At 52.5% G+C, this 23,075-nt stretch overlaps 1 protein-coding gene across 44 annotated transcripts in view; it reads left to right on the top strand.

Moving 5' to 3' along the window:
* The window catches only part of PCBP3 (poly(rC) binding protein 3), a 284,015-nt gene that overhangs the window by 192,437 nt on the left and 68,503 nt on the right, over positions 1–23,075 (top strand). For 26 of the 44 annotated variants that reach the window (XR_012431867.1, XR_012431865.1, XR_012431866.1 and 23 more), the window contains exon 1: positions 12,865–12,964. The exons of the other annotated variants lie outside the window; for them this stretch is intronic. The gene's annotated coding sequence lies outside the window, so the exon portion shown is untranslated. Of the gene's footprint in view, positions 1–12,864; positions 12,965–23,075 lie in introns of those variants that run through there. 44 annotated transcript variants of the gene reach the window in all.

Below are 23,075 nucleotides of genomic sequence, written 5' to 3'. Positions count from 1 at the left end.
AAAAGAAATAAAAGAACTTTAGGGCTGAGTGATTATGAAGCAGTATATGTCTAAATAGCACGACACAGCTAAAGCAGTGCTTAGAAGGACATTTATAGCTATAAACACATGTGTTAAGAAACATGAAAAATTAACTCAAGAGGCGGAAAAAAGAGCAAGGGAGAAAGCCCAAGGATCCATAAGGCAGGAAATAATAAAGGAAAGGGCAGAAATCCATGAAATAGAGAGCACAGAAAAACACAGAGAAAATTAACAGCCCTAAAAGCTGTTTTGTGTTTTAGAGTCAATAGTTAGATCTCTGGTTAAAGAAAGTGGAAAGGGCTGGGCACTGTGGCTCACGCCTGTAATCTCAACAGTTTGGGAGGCCGAGATGGGCAGATCAAGAGGTCAGGAATTCGAGACCAGCCTGGCCAACATGGTGAAACCCTGTCTCTACTAAAATACAAAAATTAGCTGGGCGTGGTGGTGCATGCCTGTAATCCCAGCTACTCGGGAGGCTGAGGCAGGAGAATTGCTTGAACCCAGGAGGAGGAGGTTGTAGTGAGCCAAGATTGTGCCATTGCACTCCAGCCTGGGCCATGGAGTGAGACCCCATCTAAAAAAAGAATAAGAAAGAAAGTGGAGGGGTGATACTGGTGACAATTAATGGAACAGAATATAGGAAGGAGTGAATGAGTGAATAAATAAAAATAAATGTAGATGGATGGGTGGATGGATGGATGGATGGATGGATAGATAGATAGATAGATAGATAGATAGATAGATAGAGAAAGAAATAACCATAGATACAGCCAAGAAGAAAAGTTAGAGTACTGTGGGAAACCATATGCGAACACATTTGAAAATGTAGGTGAAAAGAAACTACCATCAGAGTGAACAGGCAACCTACAGAATGGGAGAAACTTTGCAATCTACTCATCTGACAAAGGGCTAATAACCAGAATCTACAAAGAACTCAAACAATACAAGAAAAAAACCAAATAACCCCATCAAAAAATGGGCAAAGGATATGAACAAACACTTCTCAAAAGAAGACATTTATGCAGCCAACAGACACATGAAAAAATGCTCATCATCAGTGGCCATCAGAGAAATGCAAATCAAAACCACAGTGAGATACCGTCTCACACCAGTTAGAATGGCGATCATTAAAAAGTCAGGAAACAACAGGTGCTGGAGAGAGGATGTGGAGAAATAGGAACATTTTTACGCTGTTGGTAGAACTGTAAGCTAGTTCACCCATTGTGGAAGACAGTGTGGTGATTCCTCAAGGATCTAGAACTAGAAATACCATTTGACCCAGCCATCCCATTACTGGGTATATAAACAAAGGATTATAAATCATGCTGCTATAAAGACACATGCACACATATGTTTATTGCGGCACTGTTTGCAATAGCAAATACTTGGAACCAACCCAAATGTCCATCAATGACAGACTGGATTAAGAAAATGTGGCACATATACACCATGGAATACTATGCAGCCATAAAAAAGGATGAGTTCATGTCCTTTGTAGGGACATGGATGAAGCTGGAAACCATCATTCTCAGCAAACTATCGCAAGGACAGAAAACCAAACATGGCATGTTCTCATAGGTGGGAGTTGAACAATGAGAACACTTGAACATAGGGTGGGGAACATCACATACCGAGGCCTGTTGTGGGGTCGGGGGCTGGGGTGACGGATAGCATTGGGAGATATACCTAGTGTAAATGACGAGTTAATGGGTGCAGCAAACCAACATGGCACATGGATGCATATGTAACAAACCTGCACGTTGTATACATGTACCCTAGAACTTAAAGTATAATAAAAAATTAATAAATCAAAAAGAAAACACTAATCTATCTCACTAGGAACAAAATACTACTTATCAATAAATTATCACTAAGTATAAAAAAAAGAAAATGTAGGTGAAACTGATAACTTCCTGGGAAAATAGGAAGTGCAAAAATAGACTTGAGAAGAAATAGAGAACTTGGATAAGCCAACAATACTAAAGAAATTTAAGTGACAATCAAAGATTTCCATTCAAAAAAAGTTCTCAGACACATTTTTGTGGATGAATTATACCTAACTTGAAGGAACACTTGATTTCTAACTTACACAGATTGTTTCAGAAAATAGATAATTCTCCCCAGTCCTGAGGCTGAAAGAAGAGAGGCTGGTCCACAGGTATGAAGTTACGGTTAGACAGGAGTAAATTCTGGTGTTCTGTTAACAATAGGGTGACTATAGCTAATAATAATGTGTCTGTCCAGATAGCTGGAAGGCAGGATTTTGAATGTTATCACAAAATCATAAATGTTTACAGTGATGGATATGCTGATTTCCCTGGTTTGATCATTATATAACGTATACATGTATTGAAACATTATACTGTATCCTATAAATATATACAACTTTTTTTTTTTTTTTTTTTTTGAGACGGAGTCTCACTCTGTCCCCCAGGCTGGAGTGCAGTGGCCGGATCTCAGCTCACTGCAAGCTCCGCCTCCCGGGTTTACACCATTCTCCTGCCTCAGCCTCCCGAGTAGCTGGACTACAGGCGCCCGCCACCGCGCCCGGCTAATTTTTTCTATTTTTAGTAGAGACGGGGTTTCACTGTGGTCTCGATCTCCTGACCTTGTGATCCGCCCGCCTCGGCCTCCCAAAGTGCTGGGATTACAGGCGTGAGCCACCGTGCCCGGCCATATATACAACTATTATGCGTCAATTATAAATAAAGCTTAAAAAAATCTGATGACTTCAAAGGTCGAGTAAGGGGCCATGAGGCAAGGAATGTGGCCTGGAAAAGACAAGGGAAAATTTCCCCAAAGCCTTCAGAAGGAACACAGCCCCGCAGCCACCCTGACTTTTGTTCAGAAGGAACACAGCCCTGCAGACACCCTTACTTGTCTAGTGAGATCTGATTCAGACCTCTGACTTCCAGAAATAGAAGATAATAAATTTGTGATGTAATTTGTAACATCAGCAATAGGAAACTAATACTGTAACTTTTATAGAAAAATGGGTGACGGATCTGAAAGACAGTTTACAGAAGAAGTACAAAAGGCTGGTGAAGAAATGTGCAAACTCACTTCTTGTCCAAGAGATGCAGAGTGACATGGCATGTACCCTTCCCATGGCTGAGACCAGCAGGAGCGGGTGATGAATTTGCACCCGGCATTGGGAGCAGATGCAGAAAGTGCACGTGCCGCTGTCCAGAGGGGGTGGCCTGGCATGTCTTCTCCGGAGCCTGGGACTGGGGAGTCCGTGGGGCATGTGACCTGGTGTGCTGTCCTGCATCTCTGTGGTGACAAAATCTCCACAGGTTCCTGGAGACAGATGCACACAGCATCTCCTTGTGCTCTGTGGGTGTCGGGGTGGGAGGTGACCTCAGTGCCCTTGCCTATAAGAGTGAAAATATGGCTGTGGCAGAAGTCAAATGCCATGGACTGGATGTGCCAATGGCCCTTAAAGGCAGGGCTGGCGTTACTGGTGGAGGGTGTCCAGGTTCTTGGTGTTTTGAAAAAATAATTGGACAAAACACACAAACAAAGCAAGGAAAAAATCAGTGACAGCAGAGATTTACTGAAAACGAGAGCACAGTCCACAGGGTGGGAGCAGCCTGAGCAAGCAGCTCACAGGCCCCAGTGACAGAATTTTCTGGGGTTTCAATACCCTCTACAAGTTTCCGTTGGTTGCTTGGTGTACACCCCCGTGTGAATGGAGAGGGTGTTCTTGTCCTGGCTGAAGTGTTTGCATTTGATTTAGTTCTAGGAAGTCCTTAGGTTTCTTCCCTGCAGGCCCTGTTCTCCTGCCTCACTGGGTTAAAAAGCTAAGAAACATGAGTGGTGTTAAAACCATTCTGCCTGTGTGAGTACAGATGCATGCATAGGAAATTAAATACACATATACTTTGCAAGAGCATATGTGAGTAAGAGTCAGGCACTCGGTGTTTTAGAATGGGCTCCTGCGTGGTGGCAGTGGCAAGTGGTGGTGATAAGGGCTGGTGAGAATGAAAAGGAGTCAATGATACGGTGCAGGAGCCGCTCCCAGGAAGCAGTGGTGCCGACGTGTCATAAACTGTAGGATGAACTCCGCATCTCAGCCTCTGTGCATGAGGCTAGGAAGAGAAAAGATTTCCAAAAAGGTAAGGGTGGAGAAAAAAAAAAAAAAGCAAAGAAACACAAAGAGCAGCATCCTTTTGAAGTTGGGCCTGGGAGAGAGATGGAAGGGGTGGGATGAGGCCTCCCCGTTTCACAGCTCAGGAACCTGGGCCCTGAGAGGCTGAGCGGTTTGTTCCATGCAAGGGCCAGTCTGGACTTGCAGGCTCAAATACGACTCCTCATGCCCTGCAGTGTGTGTCAGCTGCCACAGATGCTTTTTTAAAATTTATTTTGTTTTATTTTTAGTTGTGGTAAAATGTACCTAACATAGAATTTTCCATCTTAACTATTTTTTAGCACACACTTCAGGGATATGCTGGGATTATATGGCATTTGTCTGTTTGTAACTGGCTTATTTCTTTTAGCCTAATGTCTTCAGGGTTCATCTACACTGTGGCATGTGTGAGAATGTCCTTCCTTTTGAAAGCTGATCGATATCCCGTTGTATGTAAAGACCACAGCCATCAATGGACAGGAGGGCTTCACCCACTTGGCTGTTAGGAGCAGTGCCCTTGTGTGTGCCTATCTTAAGTATTTTATTCTTTGTGATGCTATTGTAAATAGAATTGTTTTCTTAATTTCTGTTTTGAATTGTTCACCTTGAGTAGAAGATGCTCTTTGATGAGACTGAAATGAAGCTGAGTGTGGGCTGTGGGTGGGTGGAGCAAGCACTCTGAGCGTCTGCCCCGCGGAATGCAGTGGTCTGAGAAGTGAGTAGCAGAAGTGTTGGAGGCAATGGCAACTTACAATCTCTCCTGCCTGAGTTCACGGCAGGCTGAAACCCAGAAGCTGGCAGAAAGCTGGCAGGGAGCTCCAGGAGGAGCCTCTGGGAACAGCTCAAAGAGCAGGAAAGGGGTCCCCGATGCCCAGGGAAGTGGGTGCATGCCCTGGATTTCAGTCTCCTCTCTGTTCTCTCACATCTAGACCCTAGGCAGCCTTACGGCAACAATAGTGGTGCCAGGAATGGTCAAGGGGGTCCACAGGGGCCCCCAGGCTCTACCATGGAGGGAGGGAGCCTTCCTCTCCAAGTCTCTCTCTCTCTGCGCTTTCCCACAGCTGATCCCAGAGGAGTGTGCCTGGGAAGTGAGTTCAGAAGGCTGGAGCTTCCCGACTGTAGGAGGGAAAAGAGGAATCCTGGGAGATTCAGGGAGGCACAGGGAGGCCAGCACAGACGCAGGCTCGGGAAACCCACAGAGAAGGCTGGGCAGTCGCCCACACTCACCCCCAGCTTCACATACACGCATCCGCCCCCAAACAGCCCATCACAGACCTTGAGAACCGTGCCATGAGGTAAACTGCTGCTCAGTTCCCAGACCCCACCAGCACAGGGGGGCATGCATGGAAGGCCTAGATAGCCCTGCAAAGACTGAAACAACCAACGTGGGAACCGCACACAGAGCCCCTTAGAGTTGAAGCCTGAACCCAGCCAGGCTGGTTGCCTCCTACATCTGAGATATAAATTCTCTCTATGGGATTTAAATGAGACCCAGGGCTGCCTCCGTACCCCGCCACCCTAGGTCCGTGCTGCAGGCCACGCACCGTGTGGGATCAGGCCCACATGTCTGTCTGCCTTCTGCCCGGGATCCAAGTGCTCGAGGGCTGGACCCCACACAGGCACAGAACACGCCACAGAAGTGACAGGTGGGTGGAACTCAGGGAGACAGAAAACCTCCTGCCAGGGAAGATGCTCGGCTTGTAGTGAGAACTAAATTCTGACCTTTTTCCTCTCTTGCCCAAATTCCTATCTAAGGAGCCTGGGGAGTCACACCCTACAAACCGTAACGTCTCATGAGATGGGTTTTATTTAACCCAATATAACGTGGTTTTTCAGTCTGACTGTGGCTTCATATCACATGACAGATAAAGTAGGAAATAGAAATATTTTACCCCAAAATATGTTTATTTGACATATTTTGAAATGGGCCTCCAGAACCATCTTTTGTGGGAGAAAGTTTGCATCTGTAAAGAACCTGTATTAACATAACTGGATCTTTCCCCTTCCAGACCCTCCCAATCCTGAGGAGACTGTGGCTGAGAGTCTAGTGCCTCGTAAAGGTCTGAATAGGAAACATTTGTCATGTAATCGTCTAAGGGAGGACACCTGTGAGATTTCATCCATATAACAAGGACCTTGGTCTCCACAGCCCTTACCTTAACCCAGACACTCCTTTCTATTGATTCCAGGCCTTCAGATAGTAACTTAACTCATTGAACCAAGTGCCCATCAGAACATCTTTTATTTCATCTGATATAGCCTGGATATTGGCCCTACCCACATCTCACATGGAAATGTGATCCCCAGTGTCGGAGGTGGGTCTGGTGGGAGGTGTTTGGGTTTGGTTGTAGAGCATGACTACCCAGACCGCTTAGATAGGAATATAGGCAAGATAAAAAAATCAGAATTGAGTCCTCCGGAGGCACCTCTCCAGAAGCCGAGCAGATGCCAGTGCCGAGCCTCCTGTGTGGCCTGCAGAACCTCAGCCAGCTGAACCTCTCTTCTTTATAAACTACCCAGTCTCAGGCCTTCCTTCATAACAACGCAAGAACAGCCTAATACACCACCTATAACCCCCCGCCCTCGAGCTGTCCTGCCTTTCTGGACCTCAAACCAGTGCACACCTCACTGTATCTCCCTAAACCATACAAAACCACACTGCCGCCCAACCACACTGGCCACAGGTTTTAGGTTCTCCTGAGGTGTGCCTTGGCCATGGTCACTCACTTTTGGCTCAGAGTAAGTCTCTTCAAATGTTATTTTGCAGAGTTTGGCTCTTCTTGTTGACAGGAGCCAGCACCTACCAGTGACCAGAAAGCCTCAAGCCCTAATGCTGGCTTCTCTGCCACTCTTGGATCCATGAGCCCTGGAAGGGGACAGGGAGACAGGGCTGCCCCCCAGGGCCTTGCTCTCCAGTGTTGACGGAGGTGTCGTGTGGGAGAGGCTCACGGAGGGCAGGGATGTGGGCTCCCCCATTCCCACACCCTTCCCGCTGCCGCGCTCCTCAGACCCACCCTGCACTCCCCCACCCTGCACTCCCCCACCCTGCACTCCCCCACCCTGCACTCCCCCACCCTGCACTCCCCCACCCTGCACTCCTGCCTCGCGGGCCATGCCCCAGGGAGCCTCATGGACGTCCCTCACCTGCCTCCGGTCTCTGACCTGTCAACCAAAATGGGACTGTGGCAGATCTTAATCTGCCCAGAGGTTTATTTTGCCAGGGTTGAGGACTCGCCTGGGAAAGAGAGACAGAAGTTACTGTAGGACCTGTGGCCTGGGCTTTTTCCGAGGAGACTTTTAAGACTTCCGTATTTGAAGGGGAACGAGCTGGCGGGAGGCGGTAGAGGACCTGTCATGTACGCACGGTCTCTCCATGAGTCTGCATTTCTCCTAAGGTGAAGTAAACCTGCAGCAGAGGAAGACATGCGTGTGCCTTGGGCGGGCGGAGGAGGGACGGCTTCTGGTCTTGTCTGAGTCCTGTACCTGTGAAGATAAGCTGTTTATTGACACTGTCAGGGTGAGATTCAGCAGGACACTGCCTTAGGGCACAGACTGGGGCCCAGAGGGCATTTCCTTGTGGGCAGCTGCTGAGGTAGGCCCCCGGGGAGACTTGCAGCCTTCTATCTGCAGCTGTCTGCTTAGGACCAAAAGGAAGGCCACCTTTGCGTGACTCTGTTCCCAAACTGAACTCTTCGTCATAGTGGGTTTGGGGTCCTGAGATTTTATTTTCCTTCCACAGTTCCCAGGGCCCCCTTCAGTGAGGTCTTCCTGATGGATGCCAATATAGTCTGGCTATGTCCCCACCCAAATCTCATCTTGAATTGTAGCTCCCACAATTCCTACAGGTCATGGGAGGGACTCAGTGGGAGGTAAGTGAATCATGGGGGCGAGTCTTTCCCATGCTGCTGTCGTGATAGTGAGTAAGTCTCACGAGATCTGATGGTTTTCTAAAGCATAGTTCCTCTGCACGTGCCCTCTGTTGCCGGCCGCCGTGTAAGATGTCCCTTTGCTCTTCCTGCATCTTCCACCATGATCGTGAGGCCTCCCCAACCATGTGGAACTGTGAGTCCACGAAACCTCCTTCCTTTATAAATTACAGTCTCGGGTATGTCTGTATCAGCAGCATGAGAACAGATGAAGACACACGCCATTTGAAACCTCAGTCCAGCCTTGTCTGCTACCACCAACTCCTGCTGCTTGTCCGCTCCTTTGTTGGTGTCGCCGTCCTTGGGATGTGAGCTCTGTGAACACCCGGTGCTGCACTGCAGTATCAGTAGGTGCCCGACCAGGAGCAGCCGGGCCGGGAGGGGCTGTGTAGCAGAGGTGGCCGGCGAGTCAGCCGGGCCGGGAGGGGCTGTGTAGCAGAGGTGGCCAGTGAGTCAGCTGGCCTGGGAGGCGCCGTGCAGCAAAGGTGGCCAGTGAGTCAGCCGGGCCGGGAGGGGCCGTGTAGCAGAGGTGGCCAGTGAGTCAGCCGGGCCGGGAGGGGCTGTGTAGCAGAGGTGGCCGGTGAGTCAGCTGGCCTGGGAGGGGCTGTGTAGCAGAGGTGGCCAGTGAGTCAGCTGGCCTGGGAGGGGCTGTGCAGCAAAGGTGGCCAGTGAGTCAGGGTGCAAGGCCACAGAGGGTTCTCTGAGGGGAACTGCATCCTATGGGGTTCCTCTGCATGGCTATGCATCAGAAGTGGGGATGAACCCATTCCACACTCCCCATTTCCTGCTTCAGAGCCCCTGGGGAAGAAAACTCCCAGGTTGCCCAGGAAACTCCACGGTGGCCCTTGGGACCCTGGATAGCTGGCCTTCCACTGGCTGCCAGCCTCACCTTGGTTCCCTGCCTCTGCCCAGGGAAGGCCAGTCCTAAGACACGACGTCTCCCCTCTTGGAGAAACCACTAGGCGTGGCCGTCAGTGTGATGGGTGGGTGCCTGGCCCCAGGGCAGGCTCCACACTCCGCTGGGCACCTCCCTCTCCACGGCCTGTTCCAGCACCGAGTGGGCCTTCGGGGATCATGCACCGTGAGCAGCACAGGCCTGGACCCCACGTGAAGGCAGTTTGCCTGCCAGGCCTGGTCTCCACACCCGGGTCACAGAGACGCTTCACCTGAGGAAGCAGGGCAGGCGGCCTCTTCCTTCAACACCTTTAACTTCCTTTAAATGGAGAAGGCTGCTCCTGGGGAACATAGAGGGCCACTCTGCTGTCAAACCACAGCAGCTGTGCACTGGAAGGGGCCTCTGGGACCAGCCAGCCCAGGGATGGCCGGTGCCCCCATCCTCCGACAAATGCACCCAGGAGTCAAGCATGGGTGTGTCCTCAGCACCTGGATTGGAAGGTTCTTGCCATCGTGGATGGGGTCTGACCTCCTGGGCTGCTGGTGGGTAACCGAAGGCTCCAGCACGCAGCTTCAGAAAGACCAGAGCCAGACCCAGGTGCCCCTCCAGCCGACAGCCGGGCCGTGGCCTCTGGGCTGCTTCTCCTTCCCATGGCTTCCAAGTCCCAGGGTACATCGGTGCCTTTCTGGGTCCTGGTGGTTTTAGAGAAAAGGAATGAAGCAGCTGTATTCACATACTTGTACTAAATGTGAAATTTCTACCGAAATGGCTCAAACACAGAAGGGCTCCATGGAGAAATGGCAGATTCTGGGTGGGGAAGCACAGATGAGCCTGAGCACGTGACAGCCCCAAGGCAGAAAACCCACCACCCTGGAGGGGCACCGAAGCCCGCCTGAAAGAGCCTCTCATGGCCAACAGCAAAGATCATGTGAGGCTGTGTGACGGTGCAGAGTAAAACAGGCACAGTGGAGATTGCGGAGGAGAAGGACAGCCCTTCCTTACGCAGGCGGTTCACACACACGTGATGCAGCTGTGCCCCTCCAGCCGGCAGTGACCCTCCCCTGAGCGTGGCCCTGGGAGCAAGATTGGTAGAGGAAACAGTGTGGCAAAGAGCAGCCCCTGGCAGCGACCCCCGTGGAGGTGCAGCGCTCGCCCTGGGTGCAGATGACTGTGTTCAGCCTCCACTCGGAGGCTGCTGGCAGTGACCCCTCCAAGCAGGGCCACTCTGTACCTCCCCTAGCTCTTGGCAGCATCGAGCCAGCGGCTCTTCCTGCCCATCCTGGGCCCTGTGGAAGCCCCTGCCCCCCAGTTGCCCTCCTGCCTCTGGGCTGCTCCTTCCCAGCCACACCCTCAGCTCCTCCCTTCACGAGTGCAGTGGCTTGGTGTGCAGCCGCCTCCATGCCTTCTCACCTCTGCCAGCACCCCATCTCAGCTGCTGCCTGGCCAGCTTCCTTCTCCCCACCACACACAGCAGGTGGGAAGGCCGCTCACCCACACCACCCACCTGGGCCTCGCATCTGCTTGCAGCCACCCACCTTCCACCCCACTGGCAACCAGGCCCTGCCTGCCTGTTCTGCTTTGCCTTCCAGCAGGCTGTTTGTGACCACCGCAGGCCCACCCACACGAGACTCAACGCTCAGTGTCCAGTCCTCCCCCGGCCACCTGGGGCAACAGCCTGGGCCCTTGCCAGCCTGGGGGCCAGGCCCACCACCCAAGCTTTAGGGCCAGAGCACGCCCTGAGTGATTCTGCCATTGTTCTCCCCATGTGTAACAGGAACGGCAACAGCCCACACCAAGAGCTGCTCAAGATTAAATTAGTCAGCAGTGCCAGATGCAGAGCGAGGGCTGTCTTAATGTGACCCTTGTATCCTCCTCCACTCCGTGTTCGTAAGCTCAGTGCTTGCAGACAGCACCGAGGGCAGAGCCTGCCCGATGGAGAGGAAGGGGCTGGACAGCGCCTGGGCCTGCTTCTCGCCCTGCGCTTCAGCTTGTGCCTCCTTTGGCCCCAAAATTATAAGTACAGACTACAAGGAAATAAGAGAGAGACAGAATGGGCTCTACCCAAAGGTCATGATTTTAGTCCGTTTCTGCTGCTAGAACAAGATGCCCAGTGTTGGGTATCTTTATAAACGGAATCAATGTATGGCTCACCGTTACGGAGGCTGGCAATCCAGGATCAAGACTCTAGCAGGTTTCACGCCTGGGAAGGGTTGGCCTGTCTGAGACAGCACCTTGAACGCTACTTCCCCTGGAGGTCACAAATGCTGTCTCCCCATGGTGGACGGGATATAAGGGCAAAAAGAACCCTGCTAGTTTTCTTGAGCCTTTTTATGAGGCACTGATCCATTTCTGAGAGCGGAGTCTCGTGGCCTAATCACCTGCTGATACCATTGCACTGGGTCTTAAGTTTCAACATAGGAATTGGGGCGGGGGGACACGTACATTTAAATCATAGCAGCAGTCATTAAATTCTTAGTTAATGTAACAATTCAGAATACCTGGAATTGTCAGTCATTGCAGATTAGTTGTGTTCTGATGCATAAAAACGCACAAAATGGAATACTGTGGGGAATCTGCTCCCTTTTATGCACACTTCAATACATTAACATAGAAAAATATTTCATATATAATAGTAAGCAAGAAAAACAAACATGGTTGGTTACTATTTTTGCTAAAAAGATATAAAAACACAGGCCTACCAGACCGAAGTCTGAATAGGCAGACAAGATAACACGTATCAGTGGTGATCCTTCTGGGTAATGATCAGTGACAGGTATTTCTTTTGCATGTGCACATATTCTATTTTTTTCTGTATGAACCTCCGATACTCGTTATTTTAGGTTCTTTCTTTAGTAAGCAATCGGCTGACTTTGCTTGGTCAGTAAGACCTGCAGGACTCCACACACTCTCTCTCTGTGCCTTGTCTGGCATCAGAAGGCTGCAAGCACATTGCCTGGGCCCCAGCAGGAGCCAGCTCAGCCTGTCCCCGACGAAACCGGGCCCTCTTCACAGCCCAGTGGCTTCTCTTTGCATTCACGTTTCACCTCTGCCCGTTGTGTGTGCTTTTCTCATTACCACCCGAGTCTTGTGTAACATGGTGGGATCAAGGTAAGAAGCCCATAACAGAACAGAGGGGGACTTTCTCCTGCTCCATGGCAGGAGTGCCCAGTTCGATGGGTGGAGCAGGGTGCATCCTGCACCTCCTCTCTTAGCTCCGAGTGCCTGGGCTGTGGGGTCCTGGGCCAGGCCTTTCCACCCCACCTGCCCGGGGCACAGCTGGCGTCAGGACCACACTTGAGGCTGCAACTTGTCCGCTCCGCTTCGCATGGGTCTTGCTTGTGGGACAGACCTAGAATATCTCAGTCACAACAAAGAGAAAAACAGGGAAAGGAGGGAATTTCCAGTTTATGCTGTTTCAGGTACCTCCTCCTGGTGAGGAATAGCCTCATCCTGCAGTTCATGAGGACCTGCAAGAGCGTCGCCAGCCAAGCCCAGGTCAGCCCCGCTGTCTGGGTAGGGGCCTGCTTTATGCCTACGCCGCCCATGGCAGACCAGCAGCAGCAGCAGCAAAAGCTCATGTCTTAGGAGCTGTGTTGGGATTAATGTTGGGCCCTGGGGTTTCTGCCCCCACCCACCCCTTCCTATTCCTGGGGCTTAGCTGCTGCGGCCGTGTGTCCTGCAGGCTTGCCGGGCTGTTGAGTCGCCCCTGTGGGGGGAAGAGGGTATTGAAATGACAGCGCATGAGCGCTGGGTGCACCCTCCAAGGGCATGAGGGGAGCTGGGCAAAAAGTGGGTCACATGTGCCTGGTCCATGTCACGTGGCTCCCGCCCGAGGCCAGTGGGGTGAGCAGCCTCCCTCAGTGGAGAGCGAAGCACCACTCTCATTTTTCTCCGTTAGCATCTCATCCTGTCTAAACGGGGAGAGTAGCCATCTGTCCGATACCCGCATCAAACCTGATTGTTCCCAGCCTCACAGAGCTGCTTTGTTCCGAGGTAAGGGATTGAGGGCCCTGGGTGAGTGGTCCGTGGCAGGACGGTTGGCTGAGACTGGCTTCGAGGGGAGCCCCAGGCAGCGTGGCGGGCAGAGTCCGTGCTTGGTCGACTGTCGGGAAAATGCCTAGAGGAACCGCATAGCCATGCACAATGCGTTACGATGAAAAAGCGGAAACTGTGTTACATGTATAGCCCGCTTGGGTGATGAGGTTCCCGTCAGGCCTGCTGTTCCACTAACAGGGTTCCTTCCAAGGACCCATAGCAAGTGTTAATGTTCTTTACTAGTCCAGTGTTATTATTTATAGAAACATAAACGTGGTTTTACGGATGTTTGTCCATCAGAGATCCTGGATATGGTGTGGGAGTGTAACTCTCACCTGCGCAAACACTGGTCACCCTCATGGGGCCAGACTTTTCAGTCTCATGAGTGCCTTCAATCCCTGCTTCTGGGGGTGAATGCTGGCCTCGAAGTGAACAGGTGAGCACGTCCTAGCCACTAGCGTGGGGCACCGTGAAGTCCAGCATCGGAGTGAGGCGGGATCATGGGTGCTGCCGATGGATAGAGCCACTAGCGTGGGGCACCGTGAAGTCCAGCATCGGAGTGAGGCGGGATCATGGGTGCTGCCGATGGATGGAGAGCATGCACTTTTGCAGCTTGGTGCTTACAATGGGGAAGAACACGATTCTCTTAACCTCGGGAAGGCCAGTGAGCAGGATTCCTTTGTGGTGGAGCCATCAGGGAATACATAATACTTTAAAATGTTTAGAAAACAATGCTGAGTTTTGCAGTTCATAAATCACAACAAAATTTTTTAGTTTCGCCTATTGTAAATGAACTAAAGTGTTCCCTTAGCTCAGGATCTTTCTGGCGAACGTATTTTGGCAGTTGTGAGTACAATAGAGAGGGTTTGCAATGTCTGTATGGTGTGCCGACCATCGCTGCCATGTTTAGACACATTTCCTGCTCCTGCGTGCATTTGCTGGGAAGAGCGTTCCCGGAAATAGCTTGCCAGAGCCAAAGTCATAATGGAGTTTGATTTGAGTATGTCCTATCAGGGAAATGGTTTTTCCTTTCAGAGCTAAATATTTCAAATTTGTGTTTTAACTGGCTTTCCAGGCAAGTGGGTCTGTGACCAAGTTCATAGAAATAAATATAAACACTTTAGATTTTTAAATTATTCTACATTTTAGTTGTATGGAATAGCAGTTGTACCCCTGATAACAAAAAGAAGCTTTTCTCTGTGTGAAAGTAATGCCCTTTGAAAACATTCTGCATTTAGGCTAATACCGAGTTCCCCCCAACTACAGCCTTCAAACGGATCTCATGTAACATTTCTGAAGGGCTGTTTCTTACCAATGCCAATCTTGAGGGAGGGAGTTTTTCTCTTGTTTCTTTAAGATGGGGTAGAAGAATGTAATGTTTCATTTTATAAATGCTTCTTTTATGCTTGGGGAAAGTCTCGCTTACTTTGATGCAGTTTTTAACATTATCTCCATTTTTCTGCTCCACCTGACATATGTCCCAAAACTTGGTTTAATGGGAGCAATTAGTCATCGTATGTGGTCACAAGACAGGGAGATGCTGCTGTAATGAGCATGTCTGCTCGTGTTAAAAATATTACAAAACCGTAGCCCACCCCCAGTCGCCTTTAGGGGAGAATGCGTACTGCTATCTCCAGGAACAAAGACTGCCGGTGCTACTGGATGGATTTTCCCTCGCTTCTATCCGTGGAAGATACTGCTGTTTCTGCAGAGGTAATGAAATGGAACGATGCAGAAGCAACAAGCTGATGTCCCCTTTGTGCTTCTCGGAAGAACCTCCATGCCTCCCGTCCCATCCGCCACTGAGTATCCCATGCAGTGTCCTCTGGCACCAGGCAGGGGCTGGCGTTCTCCCTCACACTGGCCTCATTGCTTGGGTCCTGACTCATTTGGGAACTGAAAGGGCTGCTCGGTGGAGCGGGGTTTGAGGGTGGTCTTCCACAAGGCCCTGCAGACGCCACACGGCCTGCTCCACGTGCGGGGTGTGTGTTGTCACCAGAGCTGTGGGCTCTGCTCAGAAAGCGGGGGCTCGTGCCGCTTCTGCATGACCAGGACCTCAGTGGGGCAGGCAGCTGTCCCGCAGAGGCCTCAGGCAAGCTCGGGGTGTGCACCCGCCACAGCCAGAGCCTCCCAAAGAGACACTTTCACCCCAGCGGAGGCGACTGAAGGGACTCAGAGCCACAGGCCGGATGCTGTGACAGGGTCTCCAGGACCCCTGCATGGACAGGACCATCTGTGGGCAGAGCCAGCAGGCCTGGCCTGTCCTGCCACACTCCAGCCAGCAGCATAGCAGTGGGCTTCCTTCTCCAAGCATGGGCTGCGGTGTTTCAGTGAAATAGGACAGTCAGTGACTTTCCACGTGTGACCCCTGGACCCCCTTTGCCATCACCTGAGAACCTTCTGGACCTTCTGGATCTGTAAATTCTCAGCTTTCCTCCCCACCGGGCTACGTCAGGAGCACTGAGGTAGGGCCCAGCTGAGTGTCCACACCTTGCACCCAGGGCCAGGGGCGCAGCCTGTGCTGTTCAGTGAGCCATCAGGTCAGATACAAGCCAGACAGACCTGTGGCCCAGTGACAGGAGTTCCATGTACACTTGGCCAGGTGCACAGGCCAGGGTTCTTCTAGCATGGAAATGACACAGGGCCTGCCCCATCTGCCTCGGTGCCGAGCACAAGAGAGACTCATGGACAGTGAAAGGAGAAGGGGCTGTGGAGAAAATGTGGTCCTGCTCACTCATGGTCAAGGTTAGCAGGAACCCAAGACAGAGGCTGGGTGGGAGGGACATTGTGGCAGAGGCTGTGGGGCCTCCAGGGGCTCAGGAGAAATGAAGGGTCTGTGTCTCTGGGGCAGGAACTAGCCACAGACGGCCTTAGGGGAGGAGAGGACCTGGCTGGGGAGGGGTCTAGTGGGGGGTGGGAGTGGCTGGGGGCAGTCCCAGAGAGGCTGAGGTGTTCAGGCTGGCCCCAGACGCACACAACCGTGGAGTCTGTTCAGAAGCCAGCTCCTCACACCCTCTCCCCTGCCAGAGGCTCCAGCACCCCCTCCCCCTTCCTCTCCCCTCCCCTTCCTGTGGTCATCCTGCCCACCCCACCCCCCTCTGTGTGTCACCCTCACGGAGATGCGTGTACCAGGGCAGAGGTCGGGGACAGTTGTCAGAAGGACACAGGAAAGAAGGGAACAGGAATCCCATAACAGAACATTATCAGGCAGGAGTGAGTAATTAACACAGGCAGGACTGGAAGCTGGTTTTGTTTTGTTTTGTTTTGTTTTGTTTTGTTTTGCTTAAATAACAGTGGTATTTAAATTACTTGGCATGGGCAGACTATTCAGTGAAAGACGTCGGGTCACTGAGGTATCTATTCAAAAACACGGTTTAGTACTCTGCCACACACCGAACGCAACGCCACAGCGGCCATAGAAACGTGTGTTTAACGTGGTCTTTTGGTGAGGCATCCTAAGCAGAGCAGGCGTGGAAGGGAAGGTGGCCACGGAACGGAAAGCTGGCACGCAACCGCCGCTGCGCCAGATCTGAGGCAGGGCCAGCCTGCGGGAGCAGCAACATTGCTTGCAGGACAGCGATGGAGCCCCCACAAATCTGGGAAAGCAGCAACCACCTAGAAATGAACGTACAGCTGCTAAGAAACACAGAATACGGATGACCCGAGAGACTTCCCGAATGTCGTCACTGGCACACAGGACCTGGCGCGGGTGTGCGGGCAGGATGGGTCGTGACAGGGTCCCTGGCGCACCTGCTGCCGGCATTCACCGCGCGCAGAGGGTGCGGGCCGTGGGGGTTATAAATGCAAATATCCTTCCACCAGCCAGTTCTCCTTCCAGGAATCTGCCACCTGACCCTTGCGTTGTGCACAGACATGCTCCGGGTGCTTGCAACCTGATTGTTTATCCGAGAGAGAGAAGTGAAACCTCCAGGCTCACTGTGAGCTGCAGGAGCTCTGGGTGCTGTGCCCATCGTGGAGATGGACAGCTGTCTGTCATGAACACAGGACAGCAAGTCCAGCTGCGGCCACAGGAGACTCGCCCTCCTGGACGCAGCGTCTTCCTTCCTCAGCCCCACACTGGAAGTGGCCAGTGCCATCCACAGCAGAAGGGGCCAGCAGGGACCAGGCTCACGCCGTGGAATTCTGCTCTGTGGTAAGAGGAAGAGCGATAGTTAGAGCCTAGCCCTGTCGCACACACAGCATGGATGAGTCTCAAAAATGTTACTTTGAGTCAAAGAAGCTGGACACAAAAAGGTGCAAGCCAGATGGTGCTGAAGAGGCCGCAGGAGGCCGGCAGCCAGGGGGTCTGGCACCTCACTCGGGGGCGCAGCGGCCCCGTCCGGAATTAGTGGCCACACGGTAAGTGCCGAGTGGACATCAAGACGTCACTTCAGACTCCTGCGCTTCACTGCCTGTCAGTTATGCCTGGGTTTTGAAATCAAGTCACAGAACACCTGGCATGTGGTGTTTACGCAGAACAAAGCGGGTGCCTCGGAGGAGAGAGCCCGGGCACAGGGGCTTCTCCCGGTGTGGGCGCCCAGGCTTGCTGGGTCCCTTCCTCTGTCTGCACGGTTGTCAGAGCCCCAGGGTCCTGCCTGCCCGGCTGCAGGGAGGCGGCCCACACCCTGCTCTGCCCCGCCCCGCCGAATCTCAGCCTGCGCAGCTTTGTTGGTGTTTGTGTTGACTTACTTGTTCTTTTTTTTTTTTTTTTTTTTTAAATAAAGGATTCCAATGCTGTTACAGTCAAATCTTTTAAAAGCCACAGGTCTGGGTGACCTACAAATGTGTGTGTCTGACTTTCTGCAGTTTAAATCGCCACTGAGCCTTAGGGCGTCTGGCAAGCACATTGAGGAATCCACGCTGGTCTCGGGGTCCCCATGCTTGCCCAGCTCCCTGCATCAGCCTGGGCAGGTCTGGAGGGCATTTCTGCGAGCCTGTCCCTGGGCCCGTCTCCTGGCCAGACTTATAGAAACACTGTCCCCGTCCCCAGTGTACATCCCCCCGTCGCTGGAGACTGCAGCCCACAGCACTGGGAAGAACCCAGGAGGCAGGCATTAGGACGGCATGGCCGAGACAGGAAAGGGAGCCATGGCGGACGTCCTCATCCAAGCCAAGCCAGGGCTTCCTGCCCCTTTGGTACTGACAGGAGCCCCACAAGACGGCGGGGTTGGCTCCGGGCAGCTCGGTGGATACTTCCCTTTCAGGTCCTGCCACAGCAAAGCTCATGAGACTCCCTTCTTCCCACGGGAATTCAGAAGAACAAATTCAACGATTCAGACGCCCCAGCCGGAGGTTTAGTTTATGGATTTTGCCTGTGCAGTATTTGAGGATGTGTTTATGAGTAAAGGTGTGTGTTCTGGCAGGTAGAAACACAGAGCTTGTCTTTCACCCAAGTATCTGTAACTTTCTCCCAACGCAGACACTGAAATACAATTAAAAAAACCATTAAACATAAATTAGATGAGGCAGGCTGCTGGGAGGTTGTGGGATTAACAGGCCATCAGCGGATTGAAGCTGCGCACATGACTGGGATGCTGCTGCCGGAGGATTCCGTCTAATCTGGGAGCATCTGGCTAGGCAGCGGGCAGTGTCTGCAGTCGTGGCTGCTTGAAGGTATGAAGGTTGTGGCCTTTGCTTGCTTCCCCCCACCAGGCTGTACCCTGGACCCCACCCAGACCCCTTGGACACCCCGGGGTCATCTTCAGCTCCCCCTCCTCTTCCCTCCTTCTTTTCCGCCTGGGCCCCTACTGTGACCCGAGGTCAGCAGAGGACCCTGGCAGGTGGCCGCTCCCTGCGGCTCGACTGTGCAGGTGAGGCTTCGGGTGACCGCCGCTCCTGCTCCTCTCACCGTCCCCACCCTCCGCCATCATGCTGTCAGCATGCCTGTGGGCTGCAGTCCTCAGCCTGCAGGACGCTGTCAGTGCACACACACATGCGGCTCCTCAGTGGCTGGGCAGCTCCACAGCTGGGAGGAGATGGGTGTAGAGACCTCGGTGGGCAGAAGGGCAGTGGGGCCTGGGGAGTGTGACCCCAGGGCCCCAGGGCCTGTCCCCTCGCCACCAACCTTGCATGCCACCGCACCTGGCACCTCTTTGGATCCTTGCAGCCCTGACTGCAGAGCTGTGGACGCACTCCCTCATAGGCAGGGCCCACCAAGGTGCTGTGGACGCACTGGGGTTTAGCACCGGTACCTTCAAACCGGTGGTGCCAGGCCCAACCACTGACTCACACTGTGCTTAGCTTTTTAGTCAGATATTTTGTAGCTGTTAGTCGCACTTCAAACTTTAATTTTTTTGTGTATGTTTCTTATCTATCTTTATTTTTACTGAATTTAGTTTTGTTCATTTATTTTTTAGTTGTAGTGTTATCTCTTTATCTTCTTAACCTTCATAAATTCTGACTTATCATTTATTTATCTTATATCACTCATTTATATTCTCTTTAAAGTTCCACTCAACACTTACTGTCTTCTGGGTTTTTCTTAGTGTTTTTTTTCTTTTTGGGGGAAGATTCTTAATGGTTTTAGTTGCTTTAGCTTATATCTTTTTTAAGGAGATATTTTTAGCAGATACCATTTGTCATATTATTAAAATATTAAGATGCTGAAATAAATGATTTGCTAATCTAATTTTAGCTTATTTTTCTGCCATAATAGAGTGATCTATCTTACCTGTGATGATGAATGAGTCTCCTAAAAACATTAATTCATGCCTCTGAGGGGACCTGCCAGCCCCGTGCACACCCTTCCCAGGGCAGCAGGGAGGCTGGGAGCTGTGTCTCCTGCTTCCCTCCTTCCCAGCCCTCCTTGGAGACACGTGTGACCAGCGCCTGCAGCCTTGCGAGGCCAGACCCAGCTGCGAGCAGCTCTGGTTGGCTGGAAGCTCCTGGGGTCTGAAGTGATGAGGCCTGGCCCACACCCTGGGCCCTTCCTGTGCACAACAGGGTTGACTGGGCGGACCAGAGGGTCCAAACCCTACTGCCACTGCCCACCACCTGCCATGCGACCATGGGCCAAGCCACTCACTGCCTCTGGCCTCTTTCCCCACCTGTGTGTGTCCAGCCAGCAAGTTTGTGAGTAGTGTTACCTTGTTTCTGTTCCCACCACACTCATCCTGTTCTGAAGGCAGAGGGGATGGTGAGTCTTCTTAGGACAGGGAAGTCAGCTCTCTCATGCGCAGAACCCCAGTGGCACCTGGCCGGCCTTCTCACCAGGTCTTCACACCCCTCACGAGACCAGCCAGGAAAAGGGGACCCCCAGGGAACACTGTATAGCCCAGTGCCCGGGAGAGCCCAGCACCCCTCGGGGAAGGCCATGCAGCCTAGTGCCCAGGAGAGACAGGAACCCCCCCAGGAAGGCAGTGCAGCCCAGTGCCCCGGAGAGATGCCCCCTCGCCAGGAAGGCCATGCAGCCCAGTGCCTGGGAGAGCCTGGCAACCCCCAGGGAAGGCCATCCAACCCGGTGCCTGGGAGAGCCCAGAATCCCCCAGGGAAGGCCATGCAGCCCAGTGCTTGGGAGTCAGCACCCCCAGGGAAGGCCATGCAGCCCAGTGTCCCGGAGAGCTGGTGCCCTGTGACTGGGGTGGGGAAGGGGCTGCGCAGGGCTTGCCTGAGTCCTCTTCCCTCCACCCGCACCCAGAGACCTTCATGGGAGACACCTCCTCTCCAGGACCCTGGGGGCGGGGTGATACTGCATAGGTGACTCTGGGCTTCCTCCCCCTCCCCTGCCAGGCTCTGCTTCACTCCTACAGCCTGGGCAGTGGTGTGGGGTGTGGAAGGAGAAGCGAGTGGCCCCTTCTCTTCAATCCTTGTTGGAAGCTGCAATCCCTGAGCCTAACCAGGCCACAAGAATGCAGAGCCCGCTGAAAGGAGGCCAGGGCCACTGCCCTCTCCCCGCCCTTGGCACCAGCACCACAGCTGTGATCTTCCTGGTGGTGAAGTCTCCGACTCTGTGGGAAGAAGCATCCCTGGACTTGCCTCTCTCCTCAGAGCCCTGGTTCCGCAGAGGCCCTGGTTCCTTCCATGCCTGTTTCTGGGAGTTTTCCTTAAGCAGCTCCTGGAAGGACACAGTGGCGTCTCCTGCTGCAGTGACAGTTCCCTTGGGACGGGGAAGGTCCCAGGCTCCGGAGAACACTCCTAGAGCAGAGGCCTCCGTCCCCCCAGGGGAGGGGCTGGGCTCTGATTTGGGGGCGCACATGAGTGAGTGAGCGAACACCCCAGAGGGTTGGGAGAGCGTCCACTCGTGCTGGCGGCAGCTGTGTGCTGTTGCTCCAACACGCTCTGCCTGGGCATCCCTCAAGCCTTAAGTGAGCTGGGGAGGGGTGTGGACAAGAATGAGGGCTCTCCTGGGACGAGGGTCCCTCCTCAGTGTCACGTCCATGCAGACCCGTGTAGACCCAGTCTTTTTCTCCATAGCCTGGTGGGCTTTATTTTTCCTTAAACATCTTAGGTGGTACTCAAGTAATTGGAGGCTCGTCTGCTTTTCCTGCTAGCAGTGCAACGCCCCATTTTACCATGTGTGTCTAACAGGCTTCCCTGATCCCTCATTTTTCCCAGTCTCCTCAGTTACCTCCCGTACCATTTGCTGTAATGAAAGCTGGGAGGAGAGCTCTGTGCCCTACCCACCCACTTCTGTGAAAAGTGGGAGCAAGGACAGATTTGGAATCAGTGCTGTGCTTTTGTGTTTTGGTGAATTGTCTTTACCTTCCCTGAGCTGTTTTCTTCCACTTCTGCGGGATTGGATTCAATTCTATTTGATGGTGATGGCTGTGGACAGTACTAAGTGCCCTCCGAGCTTCTACAGTGGAGCAGCCTGCTCAGTGTCCAGGCCCCGGAGCCTGCGTTGGGGCTTTGGTCCCAGTGCCCCTGCTCACTGTGTGGCTGTCGGCATGGTCCCAGCCGGCCTGTGGCTTCCATGCTTGGAGGGCTGTGGCAAGGGCTGTCTGTGCCTGGCGTGTGGTAAACATTCTATTGGTGTGTTGTTTATTATTATTTGTATGGTTATTCGGGTTCTCCTTTAATTTGTCAATTATGTTGACAGAATTTGTGATATTACGATACCCATCCATTCCTAAAATAAACCCCGTTAAGATACTATCTGATTAGTCTTCATATATACGACTGATTGCATTTGTTCATATTTGATTTGGAACACGAGTTGGAATTTCTGTCTGGGTAGAAGCTGGAATTGCTCCGTCACAGCATGTGCCCACAGTCAACCTTCCTGGGCGGCACCGAGCGGCTTTCCCCGGTGATGCGGGCGAGCAGGGCGGGCTGCCTGGTGCCGCGTGCTCTCCCACGCTTCGTGGAGCGATTTTTGTTGGGCTATGTCTTCACCTCTGGGGGCTGTGGGGTGTGTGCTGCGACTTCAGCTGCCTCTCCCTCCTGGCTGATGCGTTCCACTGCCTTTTGGATCACGGATTGGCCATGAGGGTGTCCCTCTGGGATGTGCCTGCTCAAGGCCTCTGCCCAGTCTCTGTGAGCAACACACACTATTCTCTGCATAGGAACCCCTCGTATTAAACAACTGCAGGCACCTTCTGTCACTTGTGGGCTCTATTTCTGTCCCCTCACAGTGTTGGCTGATCCAAACAAAATCTTAATTCTAATGTGGTTTATCATTTCAGCCTTTTTCTTAACAGTCAGAGCTTTCCGGTGTCTGAAAAACTCTGCCCTTCCCCGTTTCCCAGCTCCGTGTAAATCTTCTCCCCCGCCTCCCAGCTCTGTGTAAATGGCGTCCTGTGCTGTCTTTCAGACGCTGTGTCGTTTACGCTTCCCCTTGAGATGCACAGTGCCCGAGTCCGTGTGAGGGTGGATTGATGAGGGGGTTCAGGCTTCATGTTATCCACCTGCCCGTGCAGGGGACCATGCGCTGGGTACTGAAAGGCCTTCCGCTCTGCCCGTGTCTGTGCACACCTGTTTTTCATGACCTTCCGTTGAATTATTCCATGGTCTGCGTGTCTGGTTTTTATTGTTGTTGTTGTTGAGACAGGGTCTCGCTCTGTCACCTAGGCTGGAGAGCAGTGATGCAACCTCGGCTCACTATACCCTCCACCTCCCAGGCAGCTGGGAC

Source organism: Macaca fascicularis, chromosome 3 (assembly GCF_037993035.2).
Source record: "Macaca fascicularis isolate 582-1 chromosome 3, T2T-MFA8v1.1".
NCBI classification, from domain to species: domain Eukaryota; kingdom Metazoa; phylum Chordata; class Mammalia; order Primates; family Cercopithecidae; genus Macaca; species Macaca fascicularis.
The sequence above is the reverse complement of the archived record's forward strand: the minus strand, read 5'-3'. Positions and strand labels throughout refer to the sequence as shown.